At 43.0% G+C, this 14486-nt stretch overlaps 1 protein-coding gene across 4 annotated transcripts in view; it reads right to left on the reverse strand.

The window, feature by feature from the left end:
* Positions 1-14486, reverse strand: part of Ets1 (ETS proto-oncogene 1, transcription factor) — a 130724-nt gene that overhangs the window by 6800 nt on the left and 109438 nt on the right. The gene's annotated exons all lie outside the window — the stretch shown is intronic.

Below are 14486 nucleotides of genomic sequence, written 5' to 3' on the forward strand. Positions count from 1 at the left end.
CAGACTCAAAGCACCAAGGCAACCTCCACTGACCCCATAGGAGGAAACAGCTACTGATGTGCATTGTCATCCTAGAGCCAAAGGAAACCTTCATTCAGTAACTACTTCCTAATGGTGGTTTCCAGGTCCCCTTCCTCAGCACACCCAAAGCTAAACATGGAATGTGAAATAGCTCTACTTCATCTTTCTGAGAATACACCTCTAGTTCTTTAAAACCATCTTGCAGAAATTACCTTACACATATTTGAGAATAAAAGGATTTGGTGAATACCTCCAAAATAAATGACCACCCAAAGAAACAGCACAGAGAGCTAGATTGGTGAAGCATTTGCTTCCTGTGTCCACCTATTGTTAAAAAACTATTTTGTACACACCTCAGATTTCTTGGAGACTTCTTGCAAGTTGAGTAATGTTGGCAGCTACTGCTGCTCCCTGCCTGAGCTCACAAAACTAAACACGACACTATACAGGGAATCCACTGAGAAGCCATTCTAATGGGCCCAGGGGATAAGAAAGCAAATTGCTCTTAAGAAATGCAACTGCAAGAAGCCCTGAACAGTACAAGTTTTCTGATGAAGTTCATAGTGACTATGGACATTCAATAAGAACCCTGGAAAGAAACAGAAACAGAAAAATCAGCCATCCCAAAGTTCTGAAATGTGAATACTCCTATGTAAATGGTACAGACCTTAGATATTTGGGGGTGGGGGTTTTCTCTAAAACTCCTGGCAAAGAAAAGAACTAAAGGGTCCATGATTCATTGTGCACCCTCTATACATATAACTGAGCAATACTTTACAGGTATCTCATGATCCCTCACAATAACTCTAGGAGGCTGGGTGCTGTGGTTATTCTATTTGTTTCTAACCACTTAACAGCAAAGAAAACTGGGGCACCGCGGGGCTCTCTAACTTGTACAAAGACATTCAGATCACAAGTGGAGTAGCTAAGACTGGCACCCAGGTGGTCTGGACTCTAGATTCTTCATTCTAATACTATGGTGCCCCTAGACAAGATCAAGCCAGAAGCTTGGTGTCTCAACTTCCCATCTGGTTGCAGTTGAAAAAAGTAAAAAAAGCTCTAGCTTAAAAAAAAGAAAAAAAAAATCTCTTCCCCACCTCTCACAATAGTTGCGGGACACTAGATGGCCAGCCGTACTGCTGCCTCCTAGCCTTGGTATTTACCCTCACTGGAGATGTTTCCAGCCCAATTCATCAGGTCACCTTGTGACGGCAAGGTTATGTTATGTCACTATTTCTCCCTCCTACTAAGTTACCTCAGAACTTCTCTCACTGTCTTAATATCTCTTAGAGGAAAGAGCTCATATACCAGGCTGAGGAAAGGGATGAGAAGATGGAGAAACCTGGTGGTCCTGGCTAGAGGCAGGGAGCAGCAAGCACACCTGCAGGTCCCAGAGAGGACAGCCCAAGAGTAAAGCATAGTCTCCTGTCCTTGAAACTCACACCCACAAGACCAAGAAGGGGACATCAGTTTACATCAGCTCAGCTCAGACAGGAGAACCTCAGAATTCTCACTGCTGTTTTCCTCCAGTGCCGCTTCTAGAACTGAAATGTCAAGAATTCCTTTGCTCTAGCCCTTTCTCTGTATATCTGACCCCTAATGTCTGTGAATATGGCCAGTGGACAGGGTGAGTCCTTGTCTGAAGTTTTTTTTTTTTTCCCTCACTGTGAATAATCTTATGTCCAAAAGGAATGAACAAATGTTAAATCTGGGAGCCCAAGTTCCAAGTCCTATCTCTCAAACTTTTTTTTTTTTCTATTTACACCAAAGGGAATAAGGAGGGTAAATAGGAAAAGGAAAATACAGGAACTTGAATGGTAAGAAATGTCTCTGGTTAGCTTCACAGTAGGAAAGTCAACACAATGGCAATGTCAGCCCAAGTCCCTGCCCCTGTAAGCGCCCTGGGCTGATAAGCACCCCAGGCTGATAAGTACCCAGGTGCTCTCACTCTTCAGAAAGCCCAGGTTGTTGCACCAAAGGAGAGGAATCTGATCCCTCCCCAACCTTCCCCTCCCCTTTCCCTCCCTTGCTTTTGTCCTGACTCCTAAAAAGCCCTTTCCCTGGTGCAAAGCAACAGAAACAGGAAAGACCTGGAATTGTCCTCCCAGCTACAAACTCTGCACCTCTGCAAGAATTTTGGCTTCAGGCCTAGTCTGTGCCCTGGATGGTCCCACACAGGAGGCTATTTCTACAGCAAGGTGTCACCGTCATTTCAGATCTAGGAGGAAAAATTAGGGCCAGGTGGAGACAGTGTGAAGGCAGTTCTGGGGCTGCAGTGCACACTGGCTTTGAACATCTGCCAGCCACATCCAAGTCTATGCCGCAGACTCATGGAAACAATGAATGAGCCTTGCACTCTTAGTGACAATTCTCCCAGTGGATGTTTCTATACTGCCAAGCGTGGATCTACTCAAATCCACAGGGCCAAAGGGCTCCATCCCTGCCCTTGCTCCAACATACTCTAAAATTATAAATCCTCTTCCTCCATTTGCCCTGCACCTCCCCCTCACCCCTGGACCCGGCCCCATCCACCTACCCAAATGGACAGTGGTCCTAGTGACCTTCATCCCCGGGAGCAGAGACTAGCACTAAGAATAGCTCCAGTCATGGGAAAGGGGAACTCACATGTTAAATGTGACTCACAATGGTGTCCCTGTCTGGGGCCCCAATGCAGTCAACAGTACCCTTCACCATGTTGCCCTGCAGTGTCACACATCAGGAATCCAGTGGCATCACTGGGAAACTATGCTTCTCAAGTGGAGCTCTGAGCCACAACAACAGAGGGGTCCCTGTTAGGAGGAGGTCTCTTTCCAAAGCAGTTCGGGAGGGAGGGCACCACACACCCTCAGGCCCCCTTCTCCCTTGTCCCTGGGCCTCCCCACACACCACCCCCTGGGGGTGGCCATCCCTGCCTTCCTGTTGCAGAGAGGCTGCAGCCGGGAAATTTCCTCTGACTGCTCCTTCCTTCTCAGCTTCTGGGTAAGAGGGAAATTCTTCCTACTACACTGACAGTCCCCACTAGAAGAATATTATACAGAAATGTCAGGTGGGTACCTAAAGGGATCTCAGACCAGCAGAGCAAATCAAACTGAAGATGCATCCCCTCATATTCCAACCCACCACAGAGAGAACCCTCAAGGCACCATGAATGTAAGACAACCATCTCTCTTTTTTTTTTGGGGGGGGGGGGGATAAAGCTCTAAGTAACTTCCTGCTCTTTTTGGACATATTTTAAGTCCCTCTTCCTTGTCTAGGAATTTCAAAGCCTATCATCTCTCTCAGTGAAGGTTGGTTATTAAAAAAGTCTCCTTCTTTTTTGGTCCCTTAGTCTGAAGCTAAGAACTGAGCAACTTAAATATATTCTCTTGGGCTAGAACGACATTTTAACAAGATATTCTTGAAAGTAAGCCTTCCCATTTGCCAATTTGTTTCTTTCTTCTTGTTTTCCAGGTTTGGGGGTTGCCTGCCCATGGCAATGACCTCCTCACAGCTGGTGAGTGAATAGTGATTTGGGGTTGGACTTCAGGTTTTCCTTCTACTCCTTCCTCGTTTCCATTTCAACCACAAGTTCGCATTCTGTCATCTGTTCCTGGTGTGAGGCTAACATAAGGCAGTTGACTTCCATCCAGGCCAGGGGTCAATGCTGAGGAGCTACTCCCCTGAGCAGACTCCTCGTATTTTCACTGTGGTCTGCTAACACCAAGACCCACCCTGATAGTTTGCTCAATGGCCATCTCTCTCATCACTAGAACTCATGTTCCAAGGGCAAAGCCTAGAACAGTGGCTCACCAACAAACCACTCATTAACAAACACCAACCAACAAAAATTTGTTGTTGAATGACTCCAGTTTCAGCTCCTTCTATCTTATTGCTCCTTATATTCTCAGAGCCAGGTCAATACCTCATCTTCAGGAGGTACTCCATAAATGCTCATTGAATGATTTTAGTAAGACTCCTCCTCTGATAACAAGACGTGAGGATTTGCAAAGCCACCCAAACTCCTTCTCATTATATTTGGAGCCAAACAATATGGGTGACTCCCGGGCTATGTTGCATCAATAGGGCCCCAAAATAAAAACCACCACACCTCTTGTGCTTTGGGGGTTAATTGTTACTTTGAGAAGCTAAAATCCTTTAGCTCTACTCTGAAATTCAAATCAAATACCTCAGTGTGGGCAGGACACCACACTTATTTTAACCTATGAAACTCTCATGGTTGGTCACCCTTGCAACAGGGCTGACTCTGCCCTGGTAGCACACATCTGGCAGGTGGCCCTAAAACAGAGAACGGGCCTGTTGGGCCCCTCCCTTACAGCCAGGTGTCTCTACCCACAGCCAAACAATGACAGCAAAAACAGAACACTCGAATTCAGAAATGACCCATCTGTTCACAAACGTATCTTCTACTTATACTTCCCCAGGAGAACCCACCTCTGGGGGTGGAGAGGTAGACCCCAGCATCTAAGTATCAACACCTTGCTGACAACCCCCTCCTAAGTCACCAAAGATTGCAAAATATCTCTAGCACCATTAAGTCCCTGTGAAATGAAGTTTAATGGCAAACTGAAAACAGCCTGACAGTTTCTTGCTCTTTTGACCAAATCCAACCTGGAGTTGTACAAACTCTTCTGCCTAAGGGTGATACAGCTGGATTGTTGGGTGATCAAGGCCCTGGGAAGATCTTTTAAAGAAAAGAGCAGAGACGATTTGGATTTGGCTCTGTTACACCCACAGGTGCCATCTCCCATTTCTTTTGAGTTCTATCTTTCCTTTGCCACCATCCTCACCCAATCTCATCTCTTCTCTAACATAATCTGGTTATGGTACATTCTACCACCAGAAAACAATGGCTTAGTTTAGTGAATCATTGCACAGTCATTATATTCTATAAATATGTCCCTATATCAATGGCTGGGAATTCAAGGGCAATAATCGATAATACAAATTCTAATAATCTGACTCATAACAACAAAGAACATCTTAAACACGTGCTTAATAAATACACCTGATGAAAACGATGATGAACAGTAACTCCATGAACTTGTACTTACTTAGTGCTCAGATAACCAGTATCTACCAATGGAAATAAATTAGAAAACAGCTCTCAAGTCAATTAAAACCACCTTTAGACTGTCAAGTTCACAACTTTGACATGTTAGATCCTCAAAAAAGGAGGGAGGATTTCAAAAAATTTTAAAATAAAACATGTCATGTCAGGCAGCAGAGTACTGAGAAATGTCAGCATCCTATAAAACTAAAAATATAAACATGCCCCTGGGAAAGTCCCACATGGGGAGTCAAGGGTACAGGGCTTTGATGTCAATTCATCCCTGATTCACTGTGCAATCTTGTGCAATTCATTTCACCTCTCTGAGCTTTATTTTCTTATGCCTAAAATGGAAATAGTAATCACTACTCCTCTTCACTTTACAGAGACATAAATTAAGTTCTTATTATGCAAATAGATATGAATATTTTATTTATTTATTTAAGAAAGAGAGACCTAAAGGAGCAACCTCGGTGCAGAACAGTTTGGAAGCAACCGAAAATACAATAATTAAACAGAAGAATAAAACAGCAGGAAAAAGTGTTTTTAAAAACAAACTTTGCTGGGTATGATGGCACATGCCTATGATCACAGCAGCTTGGGAGGCTGAGACAGGAGGATCACGAGTTCAAAGCCAGCCTCAGCAATGACAGGTGCTAAGCAACTCAGTGAGACCCTTTCTTTCTTTACAAAGAAAACTAGTTCTTTCTCAGTAGGATTCTCAAAAAATACAAAATAGGGCTGGGGATGTGACTCAGTGATCGAGTGCCCCTGAGTTCAATCTCTGGTACCAAAAAAACAAAACTAACAAAAAAACAGAATCTTAAAAATAAAACTAAAAGGGGACAGAATTTTTTCAATTGTAAAAGCATTAAGTAAAATTTAAGTAGGCCTCCAAGAAATAAATTGGCCTTTCATGTGGCAAATTTGAGCAAGTACAAAGCTGAAGGTTAAAAAAAAAAAAAAAAGTTAAAAGTAGATAAGTGTAAAACTTCTTAATATTTTAAATGAAAATAACCACTCAAGATTTTAATGGTAGGGATCTTTGCTCTAATTAAAAGTAGGTCCGCACCAAGGGATACCAGATGCAAACTGCTTTGCAAGTGAAAGTATCACAGACATTTCTGGTTTGGGGAAATCTTGGCCACAGATGGACTTAGATCCTCTTTCCCCCACCAATGTGCTTTTCTCCCTAATCATTCATGTTCTCACCAAGCCTGCTCCACCCTATCATCATGCGGCGCTGACCTAGAGTGAGTTGGGCAGCAGTCCCATAAATGTGGGGCCTCAAGAGACAGATCCTGCCAGCATTAACTGAGGTAAAGGAGACTGTCTTGTCCTGCCACCAATGCCCAGGACAGGCTCAACAGCAAGCCCAGCAGGTTGGCAAAAGACCAGCAGGATTGCCCCACCCAAGTTGCGCAGACCTAAGTGAGGCTCATTTGGCCAGTATGGCTGGAGTCTGAGAACCAGGCAGTTACACATTTTTAGTACATGGAGGAAAGAGACCTTTGTTTTGCTCCTTCTGCACACCTGCACTTGTTCAAGGACACATATGTGGGGGTGGGGGCAGGAGAAAGGAGACTGGTCTCCTTTCTTAAAGGGGCAGCCTCTATTCAAATGCAGCCACCTCTTTCCTCTAAACCCACCACAAATGCTGTCTAGCTAGGTTCAGCCTAACACTCAGACAGACATAAACTTGGACAGCAGACCAGTGAGCTCAAGTCAGGAAGTGGGTTTCTTCATAGGTTTTTCCTCCTGGTATCTTTCTTCTAGGGAACTGATTCTTTTAAAGAAGTCACCAGAGATAGCTTAGGCTTGGATTTGGGGTTAGGGAATGAGAATTTTCTTTAAAATCGAAGAAATGTTTTGTTTTTTTTTTTCTAAACCATGTAAATATCTTTAAGAAATGCTTTCCTAATTATATACATAATAAGAAAAAAGATGGGTTCATTGATTAGGGTTAGAGAACAGGATTTCAGAAGTCTGAAAACTAGTTCTTTCTCAGTAGGAGTCTCAAATCCATCTCTGGAATTGATTTTATCCTGGGAGAAATTTTTCCCTGTATATCAAAAATGAGAGAAAGCACCAGTCAAGCACGTTTTAGAAGTCTTGAGGAGGTGAACTGGATCCTTAGCAATCACTAATGCACTGAAATTTTCAAGCATTTACCCATCAAATGATTTCTGAACACCCCTCAAGTGCAAAGCATTGTGGCCAGCTTGAGGCAAAACAAATCAGAATATTGACAGCACTACATGGAGCTACAGAGCAAAAGCTTTTGGTTCCCCATAATGTGATGAGCCAAAAGTGTCCTACCTGAGCCTTTAAAGAATTAAGGCCAGAGAGCCCAGCCTGGAGGGGCCTTCACAGACAACTGTACCTTCTTTCTCTGAAGGTCAAACACCTCCACAGAACCCTGCCTGGGACCATCTCTCCAGCACCTCCCAACCTCCCTGCAGAGTTTAAACTTTCACATTCAATCACCCTGGGAGAACTTTCACTCTTGTTATCTCTCAGGCAGAGGTGAGTCACACAGAAAACAATGCAACTGGGTGAGTGATAGCCAATATTTTGCACTGAGCTCAGAAGCACACCGTGGCCACTAAGAGTATTGAGACACACACGGTCCTGAGTCCCATCTTACAATGACCCAGATAGAAAAGCTTTTCTGGCCTCTATGACAAGCCACATTCATGGGTCAGGTCTGACATGCTATCACACTGTGTGCTATTTAAAGCTCCTGTTGCAGAATGGCTCTACCATGTCCACACCATTGCTACACTTCCTGACGGGGCTGCTGCAGCCTGGGATTGAACATGGTGGGGACATGCAGGTCCGCTCCTGTGAGACATGGAGCTCCTCCACCAGGCAGCTTTGACCAAGGATTCCCCTGCAGCCTGTTGAAATATTCTTGGACTTCAGCTACAGCTGTGGCTTTTCCTACCCAAATCTCCTTCCTTTGAGATCTGCAGCATGGTCTGAAGGCTCCCAGCAACTTCTCTTTCTCCACCCTCCTTCTTGTCTTTCATTAATGCTCCTCCAATAACTGTCTTACACATCAAGTCTTGGTATCTGCTTCCCAGCAGTCCCAAATTATAATACACTGTGAAAAATTTTGAAAGGCATCTTTCTTGTGTGCTATGTAGTTTAGGGCTTCCCCTCCAAAAAAAATCAACCCCCACCATTTGTACAATGAGGAAAACAGAACCTTCTTCATGTGCTTTTTAGCAAGGTTTAAAGAATATTAATAGACTATATGAAAAAGACTAGCACATCTTAGGAGCTTAAATCACACTGATGGAGCTACAAAATTGAACTGCTGCACCCCATGACACTGCCAGCAATTACTGGAATTCTATGAGTAAGATACATTGTCCCCTGACCTCAAAGAACTTAGAACTAACCTGGAAAGATAAGAAGGTTAGAGAATAATATGGAATAGTAGTGACATCTGGCACTTAAGAGAGTACTTCCTATGTACCAGCCCTGTACTGGGGGCTTTCCAAAAACTCATTTGTTAATTCTCACAATAAGCCTATGAGACAGAACTATTACCATTTTGCAGATGAGAAAAATGAGGCATGGAAACACGAGCTTGCCCAAGGTTACAGATCTGGTCCGTGGCAGACCCTGCTCATAATTTCTACAGGATATAGACACTGAAATGGAATTGTGGTGAAGCAGCACTGGATGGCCACCCTCTCGTGCATCTAACCTGGGCTTCAATCTGAAGGCATTCTCAAGTGATAGGTGCTGACATTACAACCAACCTGCAGGCGTCACATGAAAGTCATTTAAGGAAGAACAGGGAGGGGCTGTGATTTTCTGGAATGGAGCCTTCACCCAGAGCAGTTGACACTTATTCTCCATGGCAGGAAAGGCCATCCAGGGAAAAGAAAGAGATGCCAAGGGGCAAAGCAGGAATATCCGGGACATCTGGCAGGGCCTTTCCCAATAGAAGTGACGGGAGTTTCCAAGGCCTACTGCTTAAAGGCAACGAGGACTTTTGAGAATATTTTAGTAGCATGCTGGGTACATTTTGCTCAATGGAAACATTTTGCTTCAAAGGCAAAAAGGTGGAGCTTCAGATTGGAGACAGAGTGAAATTCCCAAACCACCACCACCCAATTCCATCATTTGTAGTGAGATTTTGTTAAAGAAACAGAGACCCCAAAAACGTGAGACTCAGAGCCTCCTCTTAGGCAGGAGGACTGTTTTCAGAACAAATGGGTCAAGTGGTGAGTTTCCTGCTATCCAAAACCCAGGCAGGCACCCACAAGGCCTCAGAAAGAGATAAATAGCAGCAAGGGTCAGGACAGATTGAAAAGTGTAAAGGACTTTTTCTGCCCAAAAGGCAGCTTCCAAGGTACTATCAGAGCTAAATTAAGACACAGGTGGTTCAGCCAATCGTGGCCTTCAAAAGCCACCAACGGAAATAGGGAACCTCCACTTTCCACATCTTTTCAAAGACATTTAGAAAAAAGTTACTGGTGAGGCCAAGTCCTCTAACAATATGATCTTTTGCTACCAGTGGAAGATGATTAAGAAACACTGTCACAAAGCTAATTAGTTAAGAAGTAGAAGGAGTAAAGCTCCTTTGCAGAAAAATTGAGAAAGGGCTTTCTCGTCTATCTAGTTCAAATCTTTCTGGGAATTTTCCTCCCCAGTGCTCCACAGTATTTTCCTGTTAATCTCACAACCAAATAGCAGGTTAAGCCATTACTCTATTAAGACCTCCCCTCCCCAAGTCCATCTCACATGTTCCCTTAGGATCCACTACCAGGCACAGAGAATCAACACCCCCCACATCACCATCACCAGCTTCCGAGCTGCTGGCCTGCAGGAAGGCTCTGTCTAAGCTGAGGGATCTGGCTGGCTTTCCTGCAACCTGCTACCCACAATGGCCTCTTGAGTAAGTGAAAAGATGCTCTGTTTCTGCCTTGCTCATTTCCAAGCTCTTTTTCTCTTATCCATCCAGGTGCTCAGCACTGAGACTGACGGATTCCCCAAGGCTGGGAGCTAGCCCTAGCCTCACCTGACCCAAAGAAGTCACCTAACTTCCTCCGGGCCTCTGAAATGGTGGCTACTACACAGACTGGGCACTAGAGTTCTATTCTCATATGAGCAAGTTGGCCCTTCTCTTGACTTAACTCATATCGTCTTATAAACAACTCCCTTTGTATGGAGAGATTTTGTATTCCAAAGGCTGGCTCCAATAATCCCTCCAAACTGAAAAGCTCTGCATTGGCCCTAATAACATAGCCACCCGCATATAGAACATTTAAAATCTACATAAATTTGCAATGCCCTACTAGCTTGCCTTGGGGACCCCTCTTACCTTTCCTTATCTAGGTTTACTACCAAAAGCTCTCTGAGTCATTTGTACTCAAGTACATTGAAATTATTTTGCAACTCAGCTTTCCTTCAGAAAACTGTGATTGTATGTAATGCTGCCAAATCTCAGGCTGCATTCTCAATTGAAGGGTTTGGAAGTACTTCTTTTTGCAGTAAACTTGTTTATTTTCAAAAGCATGTTTTAGCAGTAGATTTGGATTGCTAACATCTAAAACTCAACTACAAGTCAGAACTCCAAGGTTCTGATCTTTGCCTGGAGACTTTCTTATTGTGTGACTTTAGATTAGCTCCCGTGCCATCTAGAAACGGCAAGAAGAAAGTTTATTTCAGGGCAGTAGCAATTTGAGATCTTTAGGGGGAATGTATGAGGCTTCTTTTTCTTTTTCTACTAAGTGCAAAAGGATTTATTTACAAAGTCTTAAATTTTCAAAAACACAAAACTTTTCTAAAGTGCTAATTTTTATGTGATCTCTCTCTCTCTCTCTCTCTCTCTCTCTCTCTCACACACACACACACACACACACACACACACACACAACTTGGAACTTGAATCCTAATACTCCCAATTTAATCTTAAACTGAGAGACTATCTGTTTATAAAAATCCATACTACACTATGAAACACAATTCCATGACAGTGAATGGCTCTGGGCTTGGCCTTTTACAGGGCTCCAGGTAAAAAGAAAACCACTTTATTTATAACTGCAACTCAAAGGGTGGGGATACACCTAGACCTTAACAAAGGCCTTTCCACCAGACCCACATGTTAACAACAGCAGACATGGTAGGAATGGACCCTTATCTGTGGTTATGTCTGGCCATCTGGAGTGATGTTCAATAAAGGTGATTCACAGTACAGTAACTCTGGACCAAAGCCAAAGGCTCGCTCTACCCTCTCCCACACACCCTCATGTGTACAGTGTGTGTCAGTGACAAGATGGAGACGAGCTTCTCATCCCTCCATGGAAGCAACAGACAGATTCAAGGAGTATTCTCTGATCCTTTAATAAGGAGAACAGATTTTGTATTCAGATGAGACTCTGGACCTTAAGATTCAATTCTGGAGCTACCTTCTACCTTCTTATAGATTGAAGTTTCACAGCCTAAAATAAATCTTTGTGCCTCAGTTTCACCATCTATAAATGGGGCTGGAAAGTGAGAGAAAAAAGGGAGAGTGCTTGATTCCTACTGAAATAAGAAAAAAAAAGAATCAGAGAGGCTTATGTTTTTCAAGGATCAGGAAAGCATTTTACTAAGGTCTATAAAACATATAGAAAACACTGGGCTGCTTCTCTCAAACCGTGTTGTAATTAGAAGGAGTTCAGAATGTATCTTTGAACAAGAGAAAATGGAGCTTTCTGATTGTATCAGTTTGATAACCGTAAGCAGTTCACAGTAAGGTAAGGAGGTACATTTTGGCGGAAGCCAACACTGCATTTGATGTATTCTTAACTCAGCTAACAGGCAGGCTTTCAAGCCATGTTATCTGCCCCCACATCTTGACCTAATTTAACAAGTTGCCATGGGAGCCCAGTGAAGGTTGATGCAATTTTCTTATCTTTGGAGAAAGAATGTAACAGTGCAAGAGAATGTGAAAATTCAGTTTGTAACTGATTTCCACACTTACAGTGCAGTAACTAAGACATCATATAAAGAAGTAAAATGTACTTTTTTGAAGGTGATATAGGCAAAAGCTTGGTTTATAGTCTAAGGGTAGGAACCTAGAGTTTTCCTAGGTCTGAGACTAAACATCTACCCTTTACTTCATCCTGAGTGGTCATGCATACTTTGGAACAATCAAAATTTAAAATAGAAAACAAGGACAGAACCTGAGATAGAAAATATGTGTAACTCTATGAGCAAGAAAAAAGTATTTCCACCACTTATACCATGATTTCCATTTTACAAAGGACTTTTTCAAATTTCATCTCATCTTAACATGTTTACATAAAGCCAGACACCCATTTGTAGGCATCTTCATGATTGTCTTTGGTGAGGAGAAGGGCAGAATGGTTATGTTCCATCCTCTTCCTCCATTCCCTAGGAGGCTGCATCTTAAATAAGAAGGGGCTTCAATGAGGGTACAAGATCTGGGAACCACCATGTACTTTGGCCTGTGGTACAGACAGAGGGTGTTAAGCAGACATGGAATACATAGTAAAAATACCAAAATTGGGGCTGCTCCCACACACCTAACACACCCCAACCTTCATTCAGACTACAACAATAAGAGAACCCAGTTTGAGTATAAGGACATTCACAATAACCTGAATTCTGGGACAATGAGCCCTTGAGGGATACTGGGTTATCTGCACTCAACATGTGCTCATTTGCTGAAATAATTTATTTGCTATGAATAGGGGATTTTCCTCCCATGTCTAGCACACTGTCTAGCACTCATTTGCTTAATTAATTGATTTGGTTCAACTACATTCTCACACATCTCCTACCAGCAAGATAAGGATGAACAATTCCACTACACTAAAAGAAAAACAGGGTACAAGGTGAATTTGCTTAAAATCACCCAGTGTGTTAGAGCCCGGAGGGAGCATAGAGGACTTCTGTTTTCTGGGCTATTGTTCTCATTGCCATTTGAGAGAGTCTGCAAAGTTAAACCCCCAACTATAAAGAAGAAACAACAGAAGGGTCAGATACTTAAACTACTTAAAAAAAAAAATTCAAATGGCTGCTTCAGTCTTTAAGCCTTCTAAATCCTCATAAACTTACCTCTATTCTACTCATTGACTGTTTTACCCCCTAATTGCTAGTGGGGAGGGAGGGAGGGGGGGAGGAAGGGAAGGAGGAAGGAAGAAAGGAAGGAAGGAAGGAATGGATGGACGAATGGAAGGAGGAAGGGAGGGAAAGAGGGAGGGGGAAAGAGAGCAATGGTGTTGTCAATCATTTTAGAACTACCTTGGGCTTTTCCTTCTCTTTCCAGTTAAGCGGCACTTGTCCCTTCCCTCCTCCATCAGTGCATCACACCAGAGTCTAATTCTACCTACAGGCACTGGCACTCTGGTACATCCTGAGAAACACACAATATACTTTTCCTCATTCCAGATGTCTTTAATGAAAATGGGGTAAACTCTATAAAAATCTGCCATCCAGACACAGGAGAAGACTCCGTTGAAATGTAGTCCCTACCTATTAGCCATGTGCAAGCAAAGACCATGGGGATATTTTAGAAAGAATGAAGAGGGGATCGTTCCTCGCCTGTGATCCTGTGTATAGATCTCGGTTACACAATTCCTGAGCACTGTCCAAGCACACCACACTGGGATCTTTATGGAAGGAAAATAAGTAACGTACACTTGATCCTTAATGGGGGAGTAATTTATCTAAGTGTTTGAGTTTTATTCTCAAAGATAAGTAGGACTTCCTTGGGCAAATCCTGAGACTTCCTGCACAACAGGGACCTAGTTCTCTCTTAATTAAGATCAGACAGATATGTCTATAGAAGCACAGGTTCTGCTGTCTTCTATCACAGAGTCCAAACACTATAACCTGTCCAGAGTAAAGGATACCAGAAGAGAATAAAGGCCTAGACCAAATCTGAGTCATCAAAGCCTAAAACAAGCTCCACCCACAATACAACACATTATAGAAAACACTGCAATCTTACAGAAAGGATTGGATGAGCAACACATTAACTAACACTCCTTGGACATTTCTCAGATAGACTCTTCACTATTTCTCAGAGTAGGCAGCTTATGTGCTATACAATCCATTTGAACAATCAACTGCTCTGCTCTATTACTAGATTTTCAATCAAAGCCCAAGCTTGCAATGTACATCTTCTGTTTTCTGCCTTCTTTCTTCACTCACTGCTACTATAATTATAGCTTTCACTACTGGGGGGAAAAAAATCAACCATAAAGCTAAGTGAGAAAATAAGGCTTCCTATGTAAGTTCAGGATGGATCTGGACAATGTTTAAGGCCAAAAAGAATATGTTTCCCACATTAGAACAGCCAGCCTAATGATAACTGTACTACCACACAGCCTAGCTTGTAAGCCATTCAATTATGCCTTTGAGAAAGGCAGTTGCTGGTTTTGTATTT

Source organism: Marmota flaviventris, chromosome 9, assembly GCF_047511675.1.
Source record: "Marmota flaviventris isolate mMarFla1 chromosome 9, mMarFla1.hap1, whole genome shotgun sequence".
NCBI lineage: Eukaryota > Metazoa > Chordata > Mammalia > Rodentia > Sciuridae > Marmota > Marmota flaviventris.